A 17963-nucleotide genomic window follows, 5' to 3' on the forward strand; every position below is an offset into this window, starting at 1 on the left:
CCCGGGCTGCCGCCGCCACCGTCGCCACCACCCCCTCGCCGCCTCAGCCTGGCGGGGAGGAGGAGGAGGAGCAGCAGGCCTCCGGGCCCTGGCACCGCCGCCCGCAGGTAACGGGGAGGGGAGGGCAGGGCCGGCCCCTCTTCGCCGCCCGCGCCCTCGGGCGCGCCCTCCGAAGGGCTGACGCCGTGCGTCCCCCATCTGGACGCTGGACGGAAGGGAACGCCTGGTCTCCTCACCCCCTCCGCGCCGGGAGACACCCCGCAGGGTCCCCTCAATGGCATCTGAGCCTTCGGGAAGGAGACTGGCCTTGGGTCCCGCCGTCCAGGAGAAATTGCCCCGATCTCCCAGGACGCCCCGCATCCGCACGCGTGTGTGCCCAGCACCCTAACCCCGAGGAGGCGGAGTGTTAGCGTCTCACCTGGTCGAGCCCGCAGCGCGAGACCCACTGTTCCCTCCTCTCCCCTGCTGCTTATTTTCTCTGGTACTGGGAAGAAAAGGTTGGCACTTACTTAAAAAACAAAAAATGAAAACCTTTTTTTGTTTCCTATCTGGGGATCAGTCTGCATCTAGTCATTTTCTGCTGGCCTAACCAGAAAAGGGTTACCTGCGAGTGAAATGACGAGTACATTAGAACTGATGAAAGGAAGCATGCTTGTGAGTTGTATGAAGGTTAACCAGAATTTAGAGTAAAGCCCAGTAAGTCTGCTTTATTGGGACTGACTTATAGAAATGAAGGCCAGAACTTACATTTTTTTCCACGTATAAGTAGATTTTCTGTTGGTTAGGAAGACATTCTCTTTAACTTCCACTTATTTTCTTACTGTTTTATTCGGATAAGCGGCTAATACCAAAAGCAGACTTCACAATTTGATAGATACCAGTTGTTTGGGTAGGTAGTTTTTTTTTTGCCTAGAGTGTTTCGGTCGGAATTATTGCATTTAAAAAAATATTATGTAAATCTTCATTTATACAGTTACCCCCATTACTTCACTTTCACTGCCAATGGATATTTAATTTTACCTAATGTAGCTTCCTAATCATGGAATGTGGCAATAATGAAAGGAATGTTTTCCTGTAGTCTTGTATTTTAGGATGATTGCATTAATTATGAAAACCAGATTTACTTATTGTGTGCAACACTGCTAGGCATTTTACATATCTGATGTGATTTTATTCTCAGAACAACCTAATGACTTAAGATACTATTACTTGAGTTTTACAGATGAGACAAACTCAAATGATATTAAGTAACTTGCTTTAAAAGGCCACACAACTAGTTAGTGATAGAGGTGAGATTTGTATCCAGATATAATTCCAGTGTAGATGTGTTTTCTACCATTCCTCTCAGTACAGGTACACTTTTTTTAAACTTAATTATGAAAAATGTCAGTCTCTTTGAAATTGAGGGAAAAATGCAGTGAACACCCCAGAACCTAGATTCAGTGATTGACATTTTTGCCATTTCCCCCCTCTCCTCTCTTTCTGTGTGTCTCAATATGTAATCATTTGAAAGTAAATTGCAAACTCCATGACACTCCAGTATTTCAGCATGGATTCCTAAAACTAAGGACATTCTAACCCCAGTATCATTATCAACACCTTTCTAAATTAACAATCCATATGCAAATTTCCTTAGTATGCCAAGGTCTCTTTTGGGAAATCTACCCCTACCCCCAGCATTGCATTTGTTGATTACGCCTCTAGTCCTTTTTTAAAAGAGGAGTACCCATCTTTTTTTATTCTGACAATTAACCAAACCACTTGCTTTATAGAATGCTCCCACTTCTGGGTTTGTCTGTTTCCTAATGGTGTCATTTAATTAATTCCTCTATCACCCTGAATTTCCTGTTACTGGAAGTTAGGTCTAAAGAAACGCTTGAGTAGCTTAAGGAAAACTTTATTTGGCAAGAATATTTAATAGATGATGCTGTGTACTTCATGTTATGCCATTTAGGAGGTATTTAACGTCAGATTGCCACACTGTTAAGGATACTAAATGTGACCACTTGATCAAAGTGGTGACTACCAGATCTGTTATAAAGATGTGGTTTCCCTGTTTGTGATTTGTATGTGATCTTGGAGTAGTTCCTTGACACCAAGCAAATACCTGTTTCTGCCTACCCTTTGCTCAGTGATTTTAGCACCCATTGATGACTCTTGCTTAAATCAGTTATTTTATTGGAGATTTTCTGTCTGGAAGATTTCCTTCATTAACTAGGAGTGAACTAAACTTCCTCCTAAAAATGCTAATGTCCTCCCTCCAGTTATCAGTATTCAGAGTAAAGAATACTGGGGCAATAGTCACCCCCAATGGTGGCAAATAAGGGTTTTTTTTTTTTCTTTTTTATGGGGATAACTGTAATGAGCAGGGCCCCATGGGGCCTTCCCAGGAGGGCCTTCCCCCAGATCCTCTGCTGTGGCTCCTCTCTGAAGTACCTAGATAATAGTGTTTGATGCACATTTCCTGAGTTGTTTTGCAGATGTAAACCTACCCCCCTCCAACAAATGGAAGATGTTAACTCCTTGGCGACCTTGAGCACATAGCCCCAGGCCTCCTGTTGCCTAAGGACTGATAATGTTAACCCCTGTGACACCACCCTGCTGCCTCACCATCAGACAGTCGGAGAATTGTGCACAAGCTGATCACATACCTCGCAACCTCCCTCCCTCACCTGGCTTTTAAAAGTACTTCGCCAGCCTTCGGGGAGCTTGGGGCTTATTAGGGCATGAGCCACCTCATCTCCTTGCATGGCCCTGCAGTAAACCTTTCTCTGCTCCAGACTCCGACGTTTCAGTTTGTTTGGCCTCACTGTGTGTCAGGCACATGAACTTGCGTTAAAAGTTTCGCTATGGACTCATGGGTTTTAATTTATTTATTTATTTTTATTAATAACCATTACAGTCGTTTTTCTTCTTGATCTAACTGTCCCAAATTTGGACAGTAGGAACCTTTTCAAGCTGTCTCCTGTGTCTTTTTAGTGCTGGGAGTGCTTTCTGGCACAGGATATCCCAGGCTTGCCTTGTTACTTTCCTTGTTTCAGATCTGGAATGGGCTGTTAATCTAAGGAGTCTTGGTTCTTTGTAGTGAGAAACGGTGTATAGACACCAAGATCTGGATGTTTGGCATATTCATTGCTGCTGGAGTGTCACTATTTCTAGGCCCTTTCAGAGGGGAGAACTAAAAATGGTTTTTAGCTTGTGAATCAAGTTCTTAGTGATATCCAATTCAGATTTAACGTAGCAGATTTTTCTTTAACTTCTTTGATTCTATATTGGTCTCTTTTGTCTTAAACAAAAATCTTGGTTCCTAATAAAATTAACATACTTGCCTTATCCTACTATGTATACTTAAAATCATTTCAAAATTATCATACCAATATCATTACTAACAATAAACTGAGTAAAGTTTAAGGTTTCTTTGCATCTATTTTTGTCCTTAGAATATATTACATGAAGGCTGTATAATCAGAGTACTTACTGTGTTCAGAAGTCACTTGAAGTACTTTCCTCTGTTTGGTTATACTGTCAATTTGATATGGTTAATTGGTTTTTTGTTTTGTTTTGTTTTGTTTTTGCTGTACGCGGGCCTCTCACCACTGCGGTCTCTACCGCTGCCGCGGAGCACAGGCTGCAGACGCGCAGGCCCAGCAGCCATGGGTCACGGGCCCAGCCGCTCCGCGGCATGTGGGATCCTCCCAGATCGGGGCACGAACCCGCGTCCCCTGCATCGGCAGCGGACTCTCAACCACTGCGCCACCAGGGAAGCCCTGGTTTCATTTTTTATCTTAAGGTTTTCTTTTTTAAACTTTATTTTTTTTTCAGAAAGAAACAACTTTTTATTGAAGTGTAGTTGATTTACAATGTTGTGTTAGTTTCAGGTGTACAGCAAAGTGATTCAGATGTACATACATTCTTTTTCAGATTCTTTTCCTTTATAGGTTATTATAAGATACTGAATATAGTTCCCTGTGCCATAGGTCCTTGTTTATTTTATATTTAGTAATGTGTATCTGTTAATCCCAAACCCCTAATTTTTCATCCCCCCTTCCCCCTTTGGTAACCTTTGGTTAACCTTTGGTAAGTTTGTTTTCTTTGTGAGTCTGTATTTTGTAAATAAGTTAATTTGTATCACTTTTTTAGATTCCACATATAAGTGATATCATGTGATATTTGTCTTTGTCTGACTTACTTCACTTAGTTAGATAATCTCTAGGTCCGTATATGTTGCTGCAAATGGCATTATTGTTTTTTATGGCTGAGTAATATTCCAGTGTCTGGAGGGGTGTGTGTGTGTGTGTGTGTTTGTATACACACATACTACATCTCTTTATCCATTCATCTGTCAGTGGACATTTAGGTTGCTTCCATGTCCTGGCTATTGTAAACAGTGCTGCAGTGAACATTGCGGTCCATGACTCTTTTTGAATTACGGTTTTCTCAGGGTATATGCCCAGGTGTGGGATTGCAGGATCATATGTTAGCTCTATTTTTAGTTTTTTAAGGAACCTCTATACTGTTCTTCACAGTGGCTGCACTAGTTTATGTTCCCACCAACAGTGTAAAAGGGCTCCCTTTTAAACTTTTATGTTTGAGTATATAAAATATATACAAGGTTCAAAAGTCAAAATAATATTTTAAAAGTATGCTTAAAGAAGACTCACCCAAATTAGTTTTTAAGATGAAGTGTTCTTTAACTTCGTCAACCCTTTTAATATCTAATCTCATAAATCTTGACTGCAGTGGGCAAAGTATGTTACTTTTGTGAAGCGATAAAGGAGTACTTTTAAATTTTGCAATTCAATTCCGATTCCTCTGGCAAAGAGAAAGCACTAGACTAATCTTCAGAGGTGAGCAGAGAAGTAGATTTCAAGCTTGTTTTTTTTTGTTTGTTTTTGGTTTTGTTTTTTGTGGTAGTCGGGCCTCACTGCTGTGGCCTCTCCCGTTGCGGAGCACAGGCTCCGGACGCGCAGGCTCAGCGGCCATGGCTCACGGGCCCAGCCACTCCGAGGCATGTGGGATCTTCCCAGACCGGGGCACGAACCTGCGTCCCCTGCATCGGCAGGCGGACTCTCAACCACTGCACCACCAGGGAAGCCCTCAAGCTTGTTTTTGCAAGCTTTACTTTGAAAATCATATCTTTATTGTTTGGTCAATTTTTTTTTTTTTTTTTTTTTTTTCCTTTTGGCTGCAGGCTTGGGGGATCTTAGTTCCCCGACGCTGGGCCCTGGCATTGAAAGCCCGGAAACCTAATCACTAGGCCACCGGGGAATTCTGAAAACCATGTCTTTAAAGGGGCATGTAGTTGGTAGAGTTTTTTGAATCCATCTACTTATATGTCACACAGCAAAACTGACATACATATGCTATCTGCAAATATAAAAGGTATTTGGATATATGATCAGTGAGCATAGCACTTTTTTTTCGATTGGGCAAATTTGATAGAAATTATAATTATGCCTACAAATGAGAATATATAAGGGAGCAATCAGTGGTTGTCTAAAATAAGCAGAATACAATTATGCAGTTTATAAGCTGCTTATCACCCAGGAAAAGTTGTGCCCACGGTGTGTTTCCCTCTGTGTACACCATCACTGCTTTTGGTAATAGAGCAAACATCTCTTTCCTTCAGGAAATGGAGTGGGAAAATGAGGAATGCATATGCTTTGGTCCCATTTGCCTTCATTCTGTCTTTAATCTTGGTAAAATATACTACCCAAGGTTAGAACACATAAGGTGATGAAAAAATGCCACAAAGTGTAGCATAGGTATATACACTCACATAGCAGCTAAAGCTTATTGTGGTAGACTGAGTGGGCTAATACAGTGATGATAATTGCCAACATTTGTTGAGCCCTTTTAAAAAGGTAGCACTGTGCTAGACATTTCATACATCATCTCATTCACATCTCACACTAACCCTTTGTTATTGCTGCTGGTATCTGCAAATAAGGAAACGGATATCCAGGTTTCAAACTCAAGTCTGTCTTCAGTGTTTCACTTAACTACTTTGCTGCACCTCACAACTAAATATATGTCATAAAATTGGATATATTTTCACTCAGCATGAATCAAATTAAAGGAAGTGCATGACTGACATTAGTCCTATAGCAGCACTGAAGATTGCATCTAAAATTTTCCTAATAAAATGTTGGAGGTTTTAATTTTTTTTTTAATTTTTATTTATTTACTTATTTATTTGGTTGTGTTGGGTCTTCGTTGCTGCACATGGGGTTTCTCTAGTTGCATCGACCGGGGGCTACTCTCTGTTGCGGTGCGCGGGCTTCTCATTGCAGTGGTTTCTCTTGTTCTGGAGCTCGGGCTTTAGGCACGCAGGCTTCAGTAGTTGTGGCACATGCGCTCAGTAGTTGTGGCTCACGGGGTCTAGAGTGCAGGCTCAGTAGTTGTGGCACATGGGCTTAGTTGTTCCATGGCATGTGGGATCTTCCTGGACCAGGGATCAAACCCGTGTCCCCTGCATTGGCAGGCGGATTCTTAACCACTGCGCCACCAGGGAAGTCTGCAGTGTTGGAGGTTTTAAACTTTAAGTCTTCCTAGCCTTGTAAAGGATAAAACTCTCTTGTTATTGAAAATGGTCAAGCATCAAAGACTGTTGTAAAGGGGTTTCCTTCATTAGTTGGGGGATCCTAATTAATTTGGCTTCTTCCAACTGTAATTTTTTAATATCTTTATTATATATATTGAATGTGTGTATGTGTGTGTGTGTGTGTGTGTGTGTATATATATATATACTTTTTTTTCCCCTCCTGTGGTTTCCTGGTATTCTGTAGACTATTGAGCATGTCTTTATATAAGATATAATGGGATGTTTTTACTTTAAATGCAACCGCATTCATGACTGAGACAGTTTTCCCTGTACCTCAGACTGATTGCTTGAAATTTATCTCCTGTTAAGCTGAAAGCCACATTAGTTTTCCTTTGTTCTTTATATCAGAAATACTTCACCCCATTTTAGACAATGAGCTGGAAATCTCTGGATTCTTAGCCACAGGATCTAAAATAAAATAGTGATTGCATATGTGTTTTTAAAAATATAAAGATACATTAAATTTATATTACACTCTTGCTTGAAGGACACATTGAATATTACATTAATTTCTTCACTAACATTATTAGGGCCAGAGGTGACCTTAGCCAGCACATTTTTACATAACTGATCATGGAATACATCACTGGCTTATATCATTGTGGTATTTCACATTGATAACTGTCTTATAAGAGTGAAAGTTGATGGATGAAACTTACTAATGTCTCACTTTTCTAGGAGAACATCTTCTTTGTCTCCATATTGAATGTTCTTCCATTTTAATAATTGTATAGCTTTAAAAAAACTTAAAAATTACAAATGTTTGATACTCCAAGAATTTGTAATTTCTGTATTCTATATTGTTCTTCTATAGGTATTCAGTGGTATATATATGTATTTTTTTATGTTGACAAGATTTGCTGTTTACTTGGTTTTGATTTTTTTTTTAATTTTTATTTATTTATTTTTGTGGTACGCGGGCCTCTCACTGTTGTGGCCTCTCCCGTTGCGGAGCGCAGGCTCAGCGGCCATGGCTCATGGGCCCAGCTGCTCCGCGGCATGTGGGATCTTCCCGGACCGGGGCACGAATCTGCGTCCCCTGCATCGGCAGGCAGACTCAACCACTGCACCACCAGGGAAGCCCGGTTTTGATAATTTTTGATGCATTCAGCATAACTATTGTACAAACATCTTTGGGTACCATATAACCAAGACTTTGAATATTTGGAATCAGGATTTTGTGGAACTACTGCCCTCGGGCTTCTGAAATGACTTTAGATAATTCCTTTTAAAAATGATTTTCTCTAATTCAGATCTTAACCTAAGTATCTGATCTTCACCTACTGTTAGCAAGCAAGCCTATTCAGAACTACCTTCTATTAAATGTTAATTTTATTCACTTTGATAAAATTAGTAAATTCTTTGGTCCAAACAAAGAAAATAAAATGTAAGAGTTTTCAGGGACTCGAGGCATACTTACTTTGCTTCCATTTCATTTTTCTCTTTTACTGGTGTGTTTACTAGCGTGTGTGTGTGTGTGTGCGTGCATGTGTGTACTTTCTTCCATTTTTACCTTTTTCTCCTTTTTTACATTTTGACTATCTGGGTTTTACTTTTTCCTTTGCTTTTGCTTTTCTTTCTTTTTGCTTTGGATCACCCAACATTGCTCATTTCCTTTTTGTGGCTTTCCATTACTCCATGTTTCTTTTATCTTTGGTGCCTTTTACTGTGCCATATGAAACTATACCCTACTTCTGTGAGAATTGTTTCTATTTACAGGAATCACTGCCTCTGTTTTTGGCCTGCCTGGTATGTTTCCTCCTCTTTTCTTCCTACTTCCTTCAACTGGGTTCACTTAGCTTTACTTTGAGAGGCAGTTCAGTGTAAAGCATCACTGAGCATGCCGCCTAGGTTCAGATCTTGACTCTAGTGTTTACTAATGTATGGCCATGGGCTGGTTCCTTAACTCTGTGCTTCATTTTCCTTGGTTAAGTGGAGATACCAAGTGATACCTATCTCAAAAGGTTGTGTGAAAATTAAATTATTTAATATGTAAAAAATGCCTAGAATAATGCTTGGTACATATTGAGTACTATGTAAGTATTAACTAATGATTATTACTGCTTTTTTTAAAAAAATGGTTCAAAGCCATTGATTATTCTTTAACAGTTTCTTGAGATATCCATAACTCAAAAGCCATAGATTATTGACACTAGAAATTTGTGGTCTCCAATTTCAGTGGGGCCTTCAGTGCCACCTAGCCATCCTTTTTTTCTCCTCCACACATTTTTTGCATATTTCATTTTCCTTAAAATTCTGCTTTATGTCCTCTCTTGTCAGCAGTCTAACCTCTACCTATAACTTCAGAGAGAAGTAAAAGCCAAAGCTATCAGAAAAGAACTCCCACTACTTCTTCTCACCACCCACCTATAAGCCTAACTGTAACTATATACCCTTCCTTTCCTTTTTTCTTACACTGGGTCTCTTTCTGTTTAAGTCTAATTCTTTTACTCAAGCACTGAATCCAGTTTCTTTTTATTTATCCAGGGATCTTACACTATCTGTTATCACGTTTTCTATATCTTTTCCTTCTCTGATTCTTTTCCACCAATACTCAAAACATTCTCTGTATATTTTACCACAATTTAGAAAAGCTTATCGGGGGGAAAAAACATTCTGTAGTTTCTCCCATTTTATAAAAATATCGGTATCCTCCCTCGAGCCCTTATTTCCCTCCAGCTAACCCCCTTGCCCTATCTTTAGAGCCAAACTTCTTTAGATTGAATTGTCTACTCAAAATTTTCACTTGCTCATTTCTATATAGTCTTTATTGCAATCTAGCATCTAACTCTACTGCCTCTCCATTATGTGCTGTTTTAAGGTCACCAGTGACTCCTTGCAGATAAATTGAATAGACTTTATATCTTATTTGACCTATCAGCAGCATTTGACACTGTCAACCACTCCTCGTTGAAATGCTCTATGCCCTTCATTTCTGGAGCATTCTACCATCCTGGTTGTAACAGGGAAGAACAAAATCTGACTCCATGTTGGATCTGTTTCTTTTACTTTTACCTTTGCTTTCCATTGTTTTTGTTCTGTCTATAGGTATAGGCATACATAATGGCCTGCCCCTCTGCCTGAATGTTAAACTGAAGTGCCTTTATTTAGCTCACAGGGAAACAGTGACCTGCCCACCTGTGAATGGCTGCAGAAAAGAAGAAGAAATTAACACATCCCCTCCCTAGGACTGGCCAGAACCAGGAGATATTTTGCAAGACTTACTTACTTCCTCACCTCCTCCCCTCTCTGTTCTATAAAAGAAACTAGCATCCCCATCCCGATAAGATGGTACTCTAGGCTGCTAATCTGCCATCTTTTCTTCGGTCTCAGTAAAGTCACCGTTCATTGCCTCAACACCTCGTCTCCTGACTTACTTGCCTGTCATGTGGCAAGCAGAGTGAGCTTGGTCCCGGTAACATGGTCATTCTATATATCACTTGCCCAGGTTTTCCTTCTGCTGCCCCCTCCCCCTTTTTTTCCCACCTCTTTTTCCCTTGGTCAGTCTAGCTAAAGACTTATAAATTTTGCTTGTCTCTTCATAGAACCAAGTTTTGGCTTTAATTTTTTCTGTGATTTTTCTATTTTCTGTTTAATTTATGTCTGAGCTTTATTTCCTTCAATTTTGGAGGGGTTTGTCTTGCTCATTTTCTAACTTCTTAAGGTAGAAACCTAGGCCATTGATTTTTTTTTTAAATTGTAGTGAAGTACAGATAAAAAATTTACCAACTTAACCATTTTTAAGTGTGCTGTTCAGTGGCATAAAGTACATTCACATTATTATGCAACTCTCACCACCATCTATCTTCAGAACTGCTTTCATCTGCAGAACTGTAATATAATTCTGTACTCATTGAACAATAACTCCCTATTCCCCTCTCCCCCCAGCCCCTGGCAACCACCCTTCTACTTTCTTTCTATGAATTTGACTGCTCTAGGGACCTCATATAATTGAAATCCAACAACGTTTGTCATTTTGTGACTAGCTTGTTTCACTTAGCATTATGTCCTCAAGGTTCATCCATATCATAGCACATATCAGAATTTCCTTCCTTTTTAAGGCTAAATAATATTCCATTGTACATACTACAATGTGGTATATACCACATCAGTGTGTACATACCACATTTTGTTTATTCATTTATCTATCGATAGACATTTAGCTATTGTGAATAACGCTCCTGTGAACATTCATGTACAAGTATATGCTCATGTCTCTGCTTTCAGTTCCTTTGGGTATATACCCAGAAGTAGAGTTGCTGGATCATATGGTAATTCTGTTTAATTTTTTGAGTAACTGCCATACTGTTTTCCATAGTTCTACGCTTACATTCCCACCAGCAGTGCACAAGGGCTCCATTTCTCCACATCCTTGTCAACACTTGTTATTTTCTGTTATTTTGTTTTTTATAGTAGTCATCGTAATGAATGTGAGATGGTAGAGTGTGAGGTGGTAGGACACTGATTTTTAGACCTTCTCTAATATATATATTTAAAGCTATAACTTTTACTTTAAGCACTACTTTAGCTGCATTGTACAAATGTTGATAATGTATTTTCAGTATTTTACTCAGTTAAAAATACTTTGCAGTTTCTCTTGTTGATTCCTTCATCACTATGGGTTATTTAGAAGTGTGTTATATTTAAAATACATGAAATTTTCTTGATAACTCATTGACTTCTAATTTTTTAATTGTGATTAGAGAACATAGTCTGTGTGCATTCATTCCTTTAAAATTTATTTAGAAGATTTGTCTTATGGCCCAGCATATGGTCTGACTAGGTGAACATACCTTGTTGCACTTGAAAAGACTGTGTACCAGTGACCTTTGTGATATTCAAGATAGCCAGCTCTAGCCTTCCTTTACTTGCTGTTTGCATGGTGTATCTTCTAAAATACCTCTCTGTCTTTTTATTTAAAGTAAGTTCCCTGTAACGAACATGTAGTTGGGCTTGCTTTTTTAATCCTACTCTCTGCCTTTTAAATTGGAATGTTTATTAGTCCATTAAAATTTAATGTAGCTACATTTTACATTATTTTGAAAAGCAGGCGTGTATTAGTTTGCTAGGGCTGCTGTAACCATAAACTGGATGGCATGAAGAGAAACTTCTTTTTTTTTTTTTTTGTGGTACGCAGGCCTCTCACTGCTGTGGCCTCTCCCGTTGCGGAGCACAGGTTCCGGACGCGCAGGTTCAGCGGCCACGGCTCACGGGCCCAGCCGCTCCGCGGCATGTCGGATCTTCCCAGATCGGGGCATGAACCCGTATCCCCTGCATCGGCAGGTGGATTTGCAACCACTGCGCCACCAGGGAAGCCCGAAGAGAAACTTTTGTCTCAGTTCTGGAGGGTAGAAGTCTGAAATCATGGTGTTGGCAGGGTTGGTTCCTTCTAAGGGAAGGAACTTATGAGGGAAGGATCTCTTCTTGGCCTCTCTCCTTGCTTTTACTAGTGCCTTGGCTTGTGGCAGCATAATTTCAGTCTTAATATGGCATTCTCCCTTTGTGCATCTGTCTTTGTATTTCACTTTATATAAGAACATCCTAATTACCTCAGTTTAATTTGATTGCTTTTTATTTTTTATTTTTTTTTTTTTACGATACTGTTTCCTATCTTTTTTTTTTTTTTTTTTAAACATCTTTATTGGAGCATAATTGCTTTACAATGGTATGTTAGTTTCAGCTTCACAACAAAATGAATCAGTTATATATATACATATGTTCCCATATCTCTTCCCGCTTGCGTCACCCTCCCTCCCACCCTCCCTATCCCACCCCTCCAGGCGGTCACACAGCACCGAGCTGATCTCCCTGTGCTATGCGGCTGCTTCCCACTAGCTATCTACCTTACGTTTGGTAGTGTATACATGTCCATGCCTCTTTATTGCTTTGTCACCGTTTACCCTTCCCCCTCCCCATAGCCTCAAGTCCATTCTCTAGTAAGTCTGTGTCTTTATTCCTGTTTCACCCCTAGGTTTTTCATGACATTTTTTTTTTCTTAAATTCCATATATATGTGTTAGCATACGGGTCTCTTGTAGACAGCAAATATATGGGTCTTGTTTTTGTATCCATTCAGCCAATCTGTGTCTTTTGGTGGGAGCATTTAGTCCATTTACATTTAAGGTAATTATCGATATGTGTGTTCCCATTCCCATTTTCTTAATTGTTTTGGGTTTGTTATTGTAGATCTTTTCCTTCTTTTGTGTTTCTTGCCTAGAGAAGTTCCTTTAGCAGTTGTTGTAGAGCTGGTTTGGTGGTGCTGAACTCTCTCAGCTTTTGCTTGTCTCTAAAGGTTTTAATTTCTCCATCAAATCTGAATGAGATCCTTGCTGGGTAGAGTAATCTTGGTTGCAGGTTTTTCTCCTTCAACACTTTCAATATGTCCTGCCACTCCCTTCTGGCTTGCAGAGTTTCTGCTGAAAGATCAGCTGTTAACCTTATGGGGATTCCCTTGTGTGTTATTTGTTGTTTTTCCCTTGCTGCTTTTAATATGTTTTCTTTGTATTTAATTTTTGACAGTTTGATTAATATGTGTCTTGGCGTATTTCTCCTTGGATTTATCCTGTATGGGACTCTCTGTGCTTCCTGGACTTGATTAACTATTTCCTTTCCCATATTAGGGAAGTTTTCAACTATAATCTCTTCAAATATTTTCTCAGTCCCTTTCTTTTTCTCTTCTTCTTCTGGAATTTTTGATTGCTTTTTAAAGAGCATGTTTCCAAATAAGGTAACATTCTCAGGTACTGGGGATTAGGATTTCAGCCTGTCTTTTGAGGGACACGCTTCAATCCATAAGACACATATAAGGTTGGCAACAGTACAAAAGCATATTAGGTAAAGCCACTATACTTGTATACGTATTTTAAAGCATACATAGTAGGACTCATGAGTACTTGGTAGGAACACTTAAAACACTCTTTAGAGAAACAGAGCTCTTTAAATGCTAATTGGCTAAAACTGACTTGAATTTGATTTGCTTATGTAAGAATCCAAGAGACTGAATAAGATATACCCTTTCTTCAAGCTTTTTTTCTGGTAAAAATGATTTGAGGTTAATAGCTGATATCCCTTAAGTACTGTGATTGAATTCTTGTATATGGTAACTGATGGGATGGGGAGAGAGAGGGGACTGTGAATTTGTGTTTTCAGTCAGACAGATCTTTTTTCAAATCCTGGTTTTATTACTTACAGGAATGTGGACAAGTTAATTTAACCTTCTGTTTCCTCCTTTATAACTGGATCTTAAAAATTCTTTTCCCAGAATTGTGAGACCAGAGTGTGATAAAGACACTTGGTAGGAGTTACTCAATGTATATTAACTTATTTTCCCTGGATATAGAAATTAATAATCAGCATGACTCTGTGGTTACCAGCAATGAGAAGAAATTCTAATAGTTTAATATCACTGGTTTAATTGATTTATTGTTTAACTCCAGGTAAATCTCATTCTCTCTTCTTCTCGAAGCTCTGAACTAGAAAGAACTTCTTCCTATAGTAAAATGATTAAAACCTTTACTTGATTAAAAAGTGGCTAGTTATAGGGGCTTCCCTGGTGGTGCAGTGGTTGAGAGTCCGCCTGCCAATGCAGGAGACACGGGTTCGTGCCCCGGTCTGGGAAGATCCCACATGCTGCGGAGTGGCTAGGCCCGTGAGCCATGGCCACTGAGCCTGCGCGTCTGGAGCCTGTGCTCAGCAACAGGAGAGGCCACAACAGTGAGAGGCCCGCGTACCGCAAAAAAAAAAAAAAAAAATTCAGTTATTTTGCCTCAAGTTTTACTTTGTTGTCCATCATTTATAATTATACTTTTATTAATAATGTGAATGAACATAAAAGAATATGCTTATTCCAAAAGTAAGCACCGTAAGTCACAAACATTTATACAGCTTTTTAAAAATGCCCTGTGTTAGGCAGTTAAAGAATATACACAGGCTCAACCTTTTCCCTCAAATAGCATATGGATCTATAGGACAGCAAAATCTGTAGGCAGCTAATTGATCACCTATTATACATAAAATACTGATTAAAAGAGCAGTGATCCTTTTGTGGCCGTAAAGCGATGCCTAGTTGAGAACCACTGCACTATAATAAGGAACGTTACTGATAAGAGTATAGCACATGTAAATGGTGTAGAGACAGAAATGATTTAGAAACTGTACTGGTGTGTCTACACGAAGACTTGTGCACAAATGTTCATAGCAGTTTTATTTGTAATAGCCCCAAACTGGAAACAACTCAAGAGTTTGTCCTCTGTTAAATGATAATCAGACTGTGGTACATCCACACAATGGAAGAGTACTCAGCAATAAAAAGGAACAAAAATTCTTGAGCCTAACAACATGGATGAATCTCAAAATAATTATATCCAGTGAAAGAAGCCAGATGAATAAGAAAATATATACTGCCTGATTCCATTTATGTTAAAATTCTAGAAAATGCAACTAGTCTAAAATGAAAAGCAAATTCGTGGTTGGGGGGGTGTAGGAGGGCTGGAGGGCAAGATTGTAAAGAGGCACAAAGAAAATTATAGGAGTCATGGAAATGTTCCTTATCTTGATATCTGTGTGAAAACTGACCTAATTGTATGCTTTAAATATGTTTGGTTTATTTTACATCAGTTATACTTCAAGCATTTATAAAATGATTTTTAAAGAACATAGGTATAATTGATTCTAAAAATATACTGGAATTATCCTTGGAGAGACAGGACATATACCTGGTAAACCTAAATTGGTATTATATCAGATACCTAAACTGGTATTATATCAAATCTCAGATCAGTGGTCAAGACAGAAAATGCTACAGGAGTTCAGTGGAGGGAAGGGCAGCATAGTTTAATAATAAAATGAGGAGAGAATTAAAGTCAGAGTACTTGATTTTGAGGCCCTATTAGGCCACTTATTTTTTTCTGATCTTTATTTTCTGTGATTTTTGAAGAATTTCCTAATCTACTTCATAAGATTTTTTAAGATCCAAAGAAAATACACTGTAATCTGAAAAGTGGCATGCAAATGGAAGGTATTGCTGATATCCAGAGAAGAAGGAAGAACAAAATAGAGTAGTATTTGACCCATTGAGAGCAATAAGGGAATTCCAAAATGAGAACAGAGGTGGGGAAGTGGAAATATGTGTAGTATGTTCAGAGAATGAGTCAAAGATCAGTTTGACTGGAGCAAAGAGTTGTGTTGGAGAGCAAGGAAGAAAAGATAACTAAAGCATCTAAAAGCACAATAGAGCAGAGAGAATATGAGATATATAGCGAGAAAGACTAGCATCAGGATGTAAATTGCTGTTTAATTGCCTTATGGCTTTGGATAAGTCATTTATCCTCTGAGCTTCAGTTTCTTCATCACTATAATGGGAGGATAATAGTCTGCCTTATCTTGAGTACTTTATGTATTGAAATCAGTTGATGTCCAGTGATACATATATGAACATGCTGAAAAGAACTTAGTGCTGTTCAGAGTTATACAATGTGATAGCTAAGGCATGAGGTAATAATTGCTGTACTAAAATCATTGGATTTTAGACAATGTGAACAGTGATGGAGGATTAACTCAAGATTGGTGAGATTAAAGAGAAGGAGACCAATCAGGATGTTAAGTAGCCCAAGGTAGTGTGGCTAATGGAGAAAAGAAAGGGTGGATTTGAGATAGGTCTTAGTGACCAAGTCTGTGTTAGGAGGAAAAGTGAAAGATAGAAGTTGTATTAGCTTCCTGTGGCTCTTGTAATAAATTATCAGGAACTGGATGGCTTAAAACAACAACTTTATTCTCTCACAGTTCTGGAGGCCAGAAGTTCAAAATCAGTATGACTGGGTTGAAATCACGATGTTGGCAGGTACCCGCTTCCTCCAAAGGCTCTGGTGGGGTGGGGAATCCATTCCCTACCTCCGCTAGTTTCTGGTGGCTGTGTAGCCATTCTGTGCCTTGCAGCCAAATCACTCCAATTTCTGCCTGTCTTCCTATCACCTTCTCTGATATTGGTGTCAAATCTTCTAACCTCTCTCTTAGAACAATGCTAAAGATTGTATGTAGGAGCCACCTGGATATCCAGAGAAGTCTTCCTATTTTGGCATACTTAATCACACCTGCAAAGTCTGCCATAAAAGTACCATTTGCAAATTCCAGGGAGTAGTTCATGGACATATTTTGAGGAGTGACCTTTTTTAGTTTACCACAGAAGTCAAAGATGACTCCTAGGTTTTTCACTTTTTGGAATGTGGTATCATTGGCCAGAGAACTTCAAGAGGAAGAGTACATTTGTGAGAAGTGATGATTAATTCATTTGGACCTGTTGAAGTACCTATGGGATATCTGTATATGGATATTCATTTTGTGTAGCAGAAAACTTTGAATCGAGTGACTTAAACACTAAGAACATTCACTATTTCAAACAAAAACAAAACAAATCCTAGAGTAAGACAGCTTCAGAGTTAGTTACTCAGCAATTCAGTGACATCATCAAGGGCCTCAATTCTCAACTTTTTGCTTTGCCATCTTTAAGGTAGCTCTCCTTATGTTCCAAGGTGACCCCTTACAGTTCTAAGCCTTAAGTCCAGAGATGAAAACACCTAACCGGCTTGTTTTGTGTGCCTATTTTTTTTTTTAATCAGCAAGGAGATCTAACCCTAACCCCTGAATCTCCCCAGCAAGCTCTATTCCTCTTAGCCAGATAAACATTTTAACATTTTCTTGACTAACTTTTACCTAAATAGATCTATTATGTCTATGTTGCAGTTGGTCCTTTATGATTATCTTGACAAGTGGATTTTACTACTCTTTGATGTGCAAATTTGAATATACAAAACCGTCTTTCTCTGGCTTGGCTCAGATGTTTGAACAGCAGTCTATTCACCTTGCTGAGCCTTTTCTAAGTTCTTGTCTACAGATATCTAACCATCTCCTGATTTAACATTAAATGTTAAGGCAGTGGTTACTGTGGTGTGGGAACTCTCCTGAGATCCCCAGAAGCTTTCAGAGGGTACACGAGGTCAAAACAATTTCATAATAGTATTAAAATATTGTTTGTCATTTTCATTCTTATTCTCATGGTGTACAGTGGAGTTTTCAAGAGGCCACTTGAAGTGGGATATTACAACAGACTGAATGCAGATGCAGATAGGAGGATTCCACTGATATAATAATAATAAACCAGACTTGAAGAGATTTGCAAAAATCCATGCCACTCTTGCTTCTCTTTTGTTCTGAGAAAGTGTAGGTTTTTGAAAAATATGTTGTGCTAACATGTAATGGGCTTATTATTTTTAATGAATGAAGTTTTTGCATTTCTAAGTTTCAATGTATAATGTGGTAATATTAGTAAATATAGTTCACATAAACAAAAGTTCTTTGGAATTCTC

General features: G+C 39.0%; 1 protein-coding gene across 6 annotated transcripts in view; it reads left to right on the forward strand.

Annotated features, from left to right (window-relative positions):
- Positions 1 to 5: 5 nt before the first annotated feature.
- The window catches only part of ZBTB44 (zinc finger and BTB domain containing 44), a 72746-nt gene continuing 54788 nt past the window's right edge, over positions 6 to 17963 (forward strand). For 5 of the 6 annotated variants that reach the window (XR_014297095.1, XM_082660395.1, XM_082660396.1 and 2 more), the window contains exon 1: positions 6 to 107. The gene's annotated coding sequence lies outside the window, so the exon portion shown is untranslated. The remainder of the gene's footprint in view (positions 108 to 17963) is intronic. The other variant, XM_082660399.1, reaches the window with a different exon arrangement.

This window comes from Grampus griseus (assembly GCF_964374135.1).
Source record: "Grampus griseus genome assembly, chromosome: 8".
NCBI classification, from domain to species: domain Eukaryota; kingdom Metazoa; phylum Chordata; class Mammalia; order Artiodactyla; family Delphinidae; genus Grampus; species Grampus griseus.